The sequence below is a fragment of the Spodoptera frugiperda genome, chromosome 23 (genome assembly GCF_023101765.2).
Source record: "Spodoptera frugiperda isolate SF20-4 chromosome 23, AGI-APGP_CSIRO_Sfru_2.0, whole genome shotgun sequence".
Classification (NCBI taxonomy): domain Eukaryota; kingdom Metazoa; phylum Arthropoda; class Insecta; order Lepidoptera; family Noctuidae; genus Spodoptera; species Spodoptera frugiperda.
In genome coordinates, this window is record NC_064234.1 from 6,893,914 (window position 1) to 6,901,508 (window position 7,595).

The 7,595-nt window shown below is 34.6% G+C and overlaps 1 long non-coding RNA gene across 1 annotated transcript; it reads right to left on the reverse strand.

Moving 5' to 3' along the window:
• Nucleotides 1–2,653: 2,653 nt before the first annotated feature.
• On the reverse strand, nt 2,654–7,295 carry LOC118267027 (uncharacterized). The gene is made up of 4 exons (XR_004782913.2): nt 6,174–7,295; nt 4,662–4,869; nt 4,324–4,512; nt 2,654–4,005 (listed from the first exon to the last, which is right to left on the reverse strand). It is a non-coding gene; the product is annotated as an uncharacterized LOC118267027 (long non-coding RNA).
• Nucleotides 7,296–7,595: the final 300 nt, after the last annotated feature.

The window sequence follows — 7,595 nt, forward strand, 5'->3', positions numbered from 1 at the left end:
GAGATAAACAAGCAGCTCCATCGAGACTTGGCTGGTTTTTTACAGAATGTTTTTGGGGGGATTTCACTTATTTTTGTAAAGTCCCCGTCACGAGAAGCTATAAATTTTGTAAACAAGTGTTCAGGAGTTCACAACGTAAAAGTAAAAAGTGATAACGAAACAATAACAAAATTATCAATAACAACCAGATCCGCGATATATGCAAGCAATGAAACAAACTCGTAAGCATTCGAAACTCGAATGACTGTTTTTTCAAAATGACGTCCCCATAGTTTACAGTCCCTGCGACTGACGCGTTCCGGTACCAAGAAACACAAACGATAGCGCTTTGCGTCGTTAAAATACAGGGTGACTTTGAATTCGACGTATTCCTCTCGGGAGGTGATAGTACAACTAATTTAATAACTACAAAATTAGCCCTGAGGTCCTTGGGCGGAAAGTGGCTAGATTCTGAGATATTCAACATTTTTGGTTTTGGTAAAAAAATCCCGAATTAATTACTAAAACATCAATAAATAAAAAAATACTGGTTGGATTTTAGTAGTTTTAGTTTTAATCAGTTGCCAATACATCAGTTATCATTTATAAATACTAATAATGGCACAAATATCATTCGTTTTAAAATAGCAAGTAATTTCCTATCAAATTTTGTTTTGTGTCACTAATTTGGTCCATAAAAAAATGGATTTATTTCAAAAAAAATATATGACACTAAGCGTACAAACTATTAGAAAAACTTCCTTGGTTTATTAGCTATCCAGAAACATAAAATTATTGACAACATTCTCAAAAATAAATGAATTAATTGATGATAAGTCGAGTGTAAAGAGAAAAGGGCAATTTCAAAAACATCTTTATTTGCGAAAAAATGTTCAAAGTAACCTTCCCTACGACGAATACATGCCCAAACACGCTTCCTTATCTCTATGACGGTCACTCTTGGACCGAATATGCGTCTAATTTCGTCATTATCTTCATATACGTTTTGGAGAAGAATTTCGATACACGGCCTATTCCGTCTGTATAAACAAGGTACTTTATGTAAAAATCAACCGGTTAGGTTCTGGTCACTGTGCATGCCATGCATGTAGTCATGTAATGGGACCGCCCTATCAATATAACACGTGGAAACCGAGACATCCTACCATTGCCGCACAGTAGATCGATAGTGCTCTGATCAAACTATCACAATATCCATCATTAGCCCCAAAAAAGTCAACAAAATCTAAAAAAAGCAATACTAACAGGTCCACGGATACGTTTTTAATTCAAATGTTTGGATAGGTATCATTAATAATGACTTGATTGGGCTCTACTTTTTACCCAATAATTTAAATGGTGAGAATTAAAATTAATTTTTAAGGAATGAGCTAGGATCATTGTTTTAAATTTGAATTTAGAAACAAGATTATGAGTTTATTCGAACACGACGATTGTTTAGTGCACTATCGAACTACTGTGCGGCAATGGTAGGATGTCTCGGTTCCCACGTGTTATATTGATAGGGCGGTCCCATTACATGACTACATGCATGGCATGCACAGTGACCAGAACCTAACGCCGGTTGATTTTTACACAAAGACCCTTGTTTATACAGACGGAATAGGCCGTGTATCGAAATTCTTCTCCAAAACGTATTTGAAGATAATGATGAAATTAGACGCATATTCGGTCCAAGAGTGACCGTCATAGAGATAAAGAAGCGTGTTTGGGCATGTATTCGTCGTAGGGAAGGTTACTTTGAACATATTTTTGCAAATAAAGATGTTTTTGAAATTGCCCTTTTCTCTTTACACTCGACTTATCATCAATTTATTCATTTATTTTTGAGAATTTTGTCAATAATTTTATGTTTCTGGATAGCTAATAAACCAAGGAAGTTTTTCTAATAGTTTGTACGCTTAGTGTCATATATTTTTTTTGAAATAAATCCAGTTTCTATGGACCAAATTAGTGACACAAAACAAAATTTGATAGGAAATTACTTGCTATTTTAAAACGAATGATATTTGTGCCATTATTAGTATTTATAAATGATAACTGATGTATTGGCAACTGATTAAAACTAAAACTACTAAAATCCAACCAGTATTTTTTTATTTATTGATGTTTTAGTAATTAATTCGGGATTTTTTTACCAAAACCAAAAATGTTGAATATCTCAGAAACTAGCCACTTTCCGCCCAAGGACCTCAGGGCTAATTTTGTAGGAAATTAGTTGTACTATCACCTCCCGAGAGGAATACGTCGAATTCAAAGTCACCCTGTATAATTCGACTAAATTAAATAGGTTGTTACTTTCATATAACCCGTCTATATTTCATGTCGATTGAATATGTTCAAGTTATTATTATCTCGCAGTATAAAATGTTTACTTAGTAAAAGATGTTTGTTTACATAATTTATAGCTTCTCGTGACGGTTACTTTAGAAACGTGGGCTTCAGCCGAGGCCAGCTGATGATTCTTCATTAGAACCTTTGATTTTTGAGATCAAATGAAACCGCCCACCAAATTGAATATTGGTAAAGACGGTATGTCTATATCTCTATCTCTAATAGTTTGGTTGGGCCCTTGTGTTTTCTATTCAGGATCACCAGATCTTGGATCTTGGATTATCCTAGTTTTTATAGTTTCTCTTTATGCTGCAACTAAACCTTAACTCTGTACCTACCAAAGGAGAATGGCAGGTTTGTATGGGAGTTTCGTACAGCAAAAAATTTTCGTGTTCCCGAATATTTTTGGGTTTAATTGGTAGTAAACATGATTGGAAAGCCCTATAAAAATTCTCAGATTTTTAGAAGTTGGGAGATAAGAGATATAGCCAGTTTTATGTTTGAGGTTAGGTTTGTCTATGGTCAATGGGAATATTCTGTAAATATGGATATTTTACAAGATTTTCATATTATTTATAAGGTAGAATATACATATAATAGGTATGGGCTAGTAGAGAAGCTTGTTGTTAATAATATCAAAAGCACAGGTCAGTCGCCAAGGTTAAGCAACCCTTGCCGACTTTGGTGTGTGGATGGGTGACCATCATAGAAAGTCTCCTTCGTGTTTCGGAAGGAGAAAGAGTAGGAAGATAAGAAATGACTTATGGAACATTTATCTTGTAATAAAGTAAGCTACTATCATCATTGTCAAGAGTTTGTTTCGCGTTGGCGTTGTATTTCGTTGAGTGAGTGAGGTTACCGGAGGCGCAATTACCCCTTCCCTAACAACCCTTAAATTCCGAACCCCTAAAAGGCCGGCAACGTACTTCTAACGCCTCAGGTGTACATGGGCGGCGGCGATTGCTTACCATCAGATGATCTGTCTGCTCGTTTACCAACTTATTGCATAAAAAAGGTTAATTGCTTAAGCTTAATTGTAGTACTTTAGTAAGTTTATTCAGTTTGAGAATATTTATCTATAGAAGGGTCTCATTTCTATTGAGAGGTGGTCCCAACATTACCCTTTGTTCTTTATCATGTGTAAGCACTAAGCACATAAACATTGTTTAAATGAAAAATAATATAGGAAGTTGATAAATTGACATGAGAATTTACCCATTCAGTAGCGTGCTTAAGGAGTGACCTATGTCCAGCAGCGGTCTACAATAGTTTGATAATGATTAAGAGCTGATGAAGTTTTCAGTGTAGGTAAATAAAACAACTTAGTTTTTGTAGGAATTTCATTTACTTTATTTTCTTATAATTACTTGATTGGTTCTTAATATTACTTCATCCAAGAAAGGGGCAGGTCGGGTCATACCCTCATGGCAAGCATAACTCAAATACCAAAGAATGCTCATAACATGTGAGCAGCATCCCACTGTTCTTAAACCTACAATACAATTACAGCAATCACTTTTGATGGTGTCCCGGCTATTCATATTTGTTTCTGCAACTATGAAAACAAAATAAGTTCTAGGAGAAGAGTGGCAGGACTTTATTTTAGCTTGAAGCAACATAGACCATCTGGAACATAGAAGTTCAAATTGCATACTTGGCCCCAGTCTTGGTCTGTAAATAAATAACATTCATGTAATACAATATTAAGCATTTACATATGATAGATATAAATTGCGCAAAACATGACCAGGCTAGAGAATAAATCTCGACACACAATGATTGGTTTTTACCAAAGACCTTTCCAAAAATACTAAATATATTTATTGTTCACTGGAGTAGAGAATGGAAAGACCAGTATCCTTTTGTTGTTGTTAGTAGAGCCAACATCATTAGTGTCTTACATTTAGCAACATAAAATTGTAATTGCTCTTAGGATTGCGTTTTTAGAAGCTAATTACTAAAAATATGTTATTTCATATTATTATTTACCTGCTGGTGCTCCAACAAACAAGCAGTGTTGTTGGGAGTAAGACTTTGACCACATGCAGCACACATCAGTTCAGAGTTATCACTTTTCTGCTGATTAGGTTCAACGGATTGAATATCTTCATTTAGTGAAGTATCCTTAATTCTCACTCTTAACCAACACCGCACACAAGCTTTATCTTCAGGATGAAGCTAAAATAAATAATATAAATAAAGAAAAGCTTTCATTTAAATATACATGCTATTAGTGGAAAATATTTACATTGTTTTATTTCTTAGTTTATTTCTAATAAATAAAATACCGAATTGATAAAAGTTATAATACTTGTTCTTATTAATACCTGTCGTGGTTAGATCCAAGTAGCAATTGTGTATGCCGTTCTTTGTTCTTCTTCAATCAAAATTCTGCATTGCCTGATTCTTAGTATGGGTTGTCCACATACAACACAAACACTGATGGCCTATGTGTCTTCTCGGCATATTATCAGAAGAACATGAATGACTAGCTAGCTGCCAGCATTCATGGTAAACATGGTCATCTGGTGTAATCTAGAAATAATTAAAAGATTTTGAGTATGGCTCACCATTAAACAAAATAATAGGTACTAATAAATTATAACAGTGTTATGCAAACCAAGTAAGGCAAGTAAATAATACATGTTACCGATTAGGGTGCGTTGGGGTAACATCGGACGGATTTTCGAATAGTTGCAAGGATGTTGCAAAAACTTTATTATCTCAATTTTGGTACACAGTAGATTAATGAAAAATAGTGGAAATGAATAATGATTAAACACAGTGTAATTTAAAATTTAATTTATTTATAAATACTCAATACTTTTTGCTTTGCAAGCCTATAAAATCAGGACAATTTTTTTTTTGATGTGATGACGATTTGGCCGTCATGGGGTAAGTTCGGACAACAATTTAAAATAATTTCTAGTGCTAGGAGCACAAGGTGTATGAAAGGAACGTAACCGATCTTTCCTGTACTTTAACATGAAATCACAAAAATTTACCTAATACAACAAATATAGATGTTCCAAATGATTCTATTTTTTTTCGTTTAATTTGTCCGATCTTACCCCGCATAGCAAATTTCAAAGAAATTGAGTTTCTCAAAGTTTAGATTTATTCACAAGCATTTTTGAAGTGGCTGCATACGTGAGTTCTTTATTATTTATTTGCTGCATGGCTAATTCCAGCGCTTCTTTTGTATAAGAAGTGGCCCGCGAAGAGGTTCGGGAGTATTTACGTGGCAACTGAAGATTGGAAAATCAGCCCTAAGTAATTATTTAAAATTAAATTAAAATCATTTGTAACAAAAGTTTGACAATCACTGCCCATTTTGGAATAGGGATATTTTTGTCTGATCTTTACCCGACATGGGTAACACCGGATTTCAGCCTACAGAGGTAGTAGACAAATCTGGATTAGTTTTATCATATTATCATTGCTCAAAACTTAGTATTTAGGCAAAACCATGTCAAAATAAGCTATACTTTTGCTAAAATATGCAAATAAAAATGTAGGTGAAAGACCGGACAAACAAATATTTTATAAATTTTGCGTTTTTTCTAAAACGGCGCGGGTACACGTCTGTGTTGACCGGAGCGAGTGGTGGTCACCGCGGGGTGGGGCGGGACTTAATGACGTGCCACGCAATGTGATCAGCATTAAAAAATATAGCCAAATAAGTGACATATTTGATTTGTACGTTCTTACCCCTCCGCCGATCTTACCCCAACGCACCTTACTTATGTGTTTATTTAGTGTGATATCACACGTAAAAGTTATTGAAGTTCGTAACTATGGCCCATTCGTACACACAATGTTATGTGGAAACTACTTACATCTCTAAGATATGTCCACAGACGAATAGTGTCGACGATATCTTCACCGTCATTGGATAAAGCGTGTTTTCTTCTTCGAGGCAAGCGAACATTGCAATTGATGCATTGCAAACTCGTCATTTTCAATAAAACACGTAACACACAACACAATTAATAAAGCGTCCTTTCGCGAAAGTAGTATCAACAGATAGAGAACGGAGAAGCAGTTGCTCAACTCAACGTAAAAATGGTCAGATAATTGCTAAATTGTTTAGATGAAGTTACAAACTATAATCCAAAACAAAACAACGGCAAAAAACTGAACTGACTTTGAAAGATTAGGGATATTACAAACCTGTCAATAAATAATTGCCATTACAAAAAAAAATATTGATGGCAAAAATAATTCCTATAAATATAAAGATTCTATGCATATATATGCATTAATTATATATTCTAAGGTATAACCTGTAATTGGTTAATTATATTTACTGTTATTTCTATTTCAAAATATTTATTTATCATTTCGAGCTTTCTGATATTTTATTAATGGCAACTAATTAAACATGTCTTCTACGTTTTGTTTCATTATATTACGTTTCGTTACTAAAATCTTTTAATTGATATATTTGCTAAACCCCAGCTTCTAAAAATATTATTTTTACAGAAAAATGAATGGTTTAGTTGCCTCAATAAGTGATACAAATTTTATCAGGGAACACCACAAAAAGTATGCTGTACGAATTCTGCCATTCTCCTTTCAGCTTTCTGAGTTTAAGGGGAATACTAGTTCTATTTGCCGGTACGTGTTAGCGAGTGTCATAAATGCGAAAATGCTTTCGCTTAACTTCGGAACGAAATGACCTAGGTACTGAACCTACAAACTAGAAATTTTGGAATTTAAGTATGTGAGTATAGCTTACTGTATCACGAACATTTCTTATCCAGGAATTCTCAAATAGACAGCTGAAAATGTGGCGAAATGTTCCAGTAAAGTATGATACGGCAGTGTGCTTCACCCTCGTCTTGGCGGGGGCACTGCCGTGCCTGAACTTGGTTAGGAATGTAAAGGGAATCTTAACCCTTTAACGTGTGCATCAGTATTCAAAGATGTAGGTACCTTCACACATAGTGGTTTTTAGACAATAAGTCTGACACTTTGTCTCACCTCACCCAAGCTAGGAGACATCATTTGATGAATATCTCCCCTCTAAAAAAGGGCCAAACAAAGCCCCTATGAGACCCTCCCCCCCACCTTTGTCTAATTTAATTGGTTTTCCAAATTACAATAGGTTTCTTGAAAAGGAAAGTACTTGCGATATTTTCCATAACTTCTAAATACTCCTTAGGGTTTGACCGTCCGTCCGATTATATTTGCGTTGTTTAGAAACTACCTACTTTTGTATGGACTTGGTTATTAAACATGCAGGATAGATGCAGATG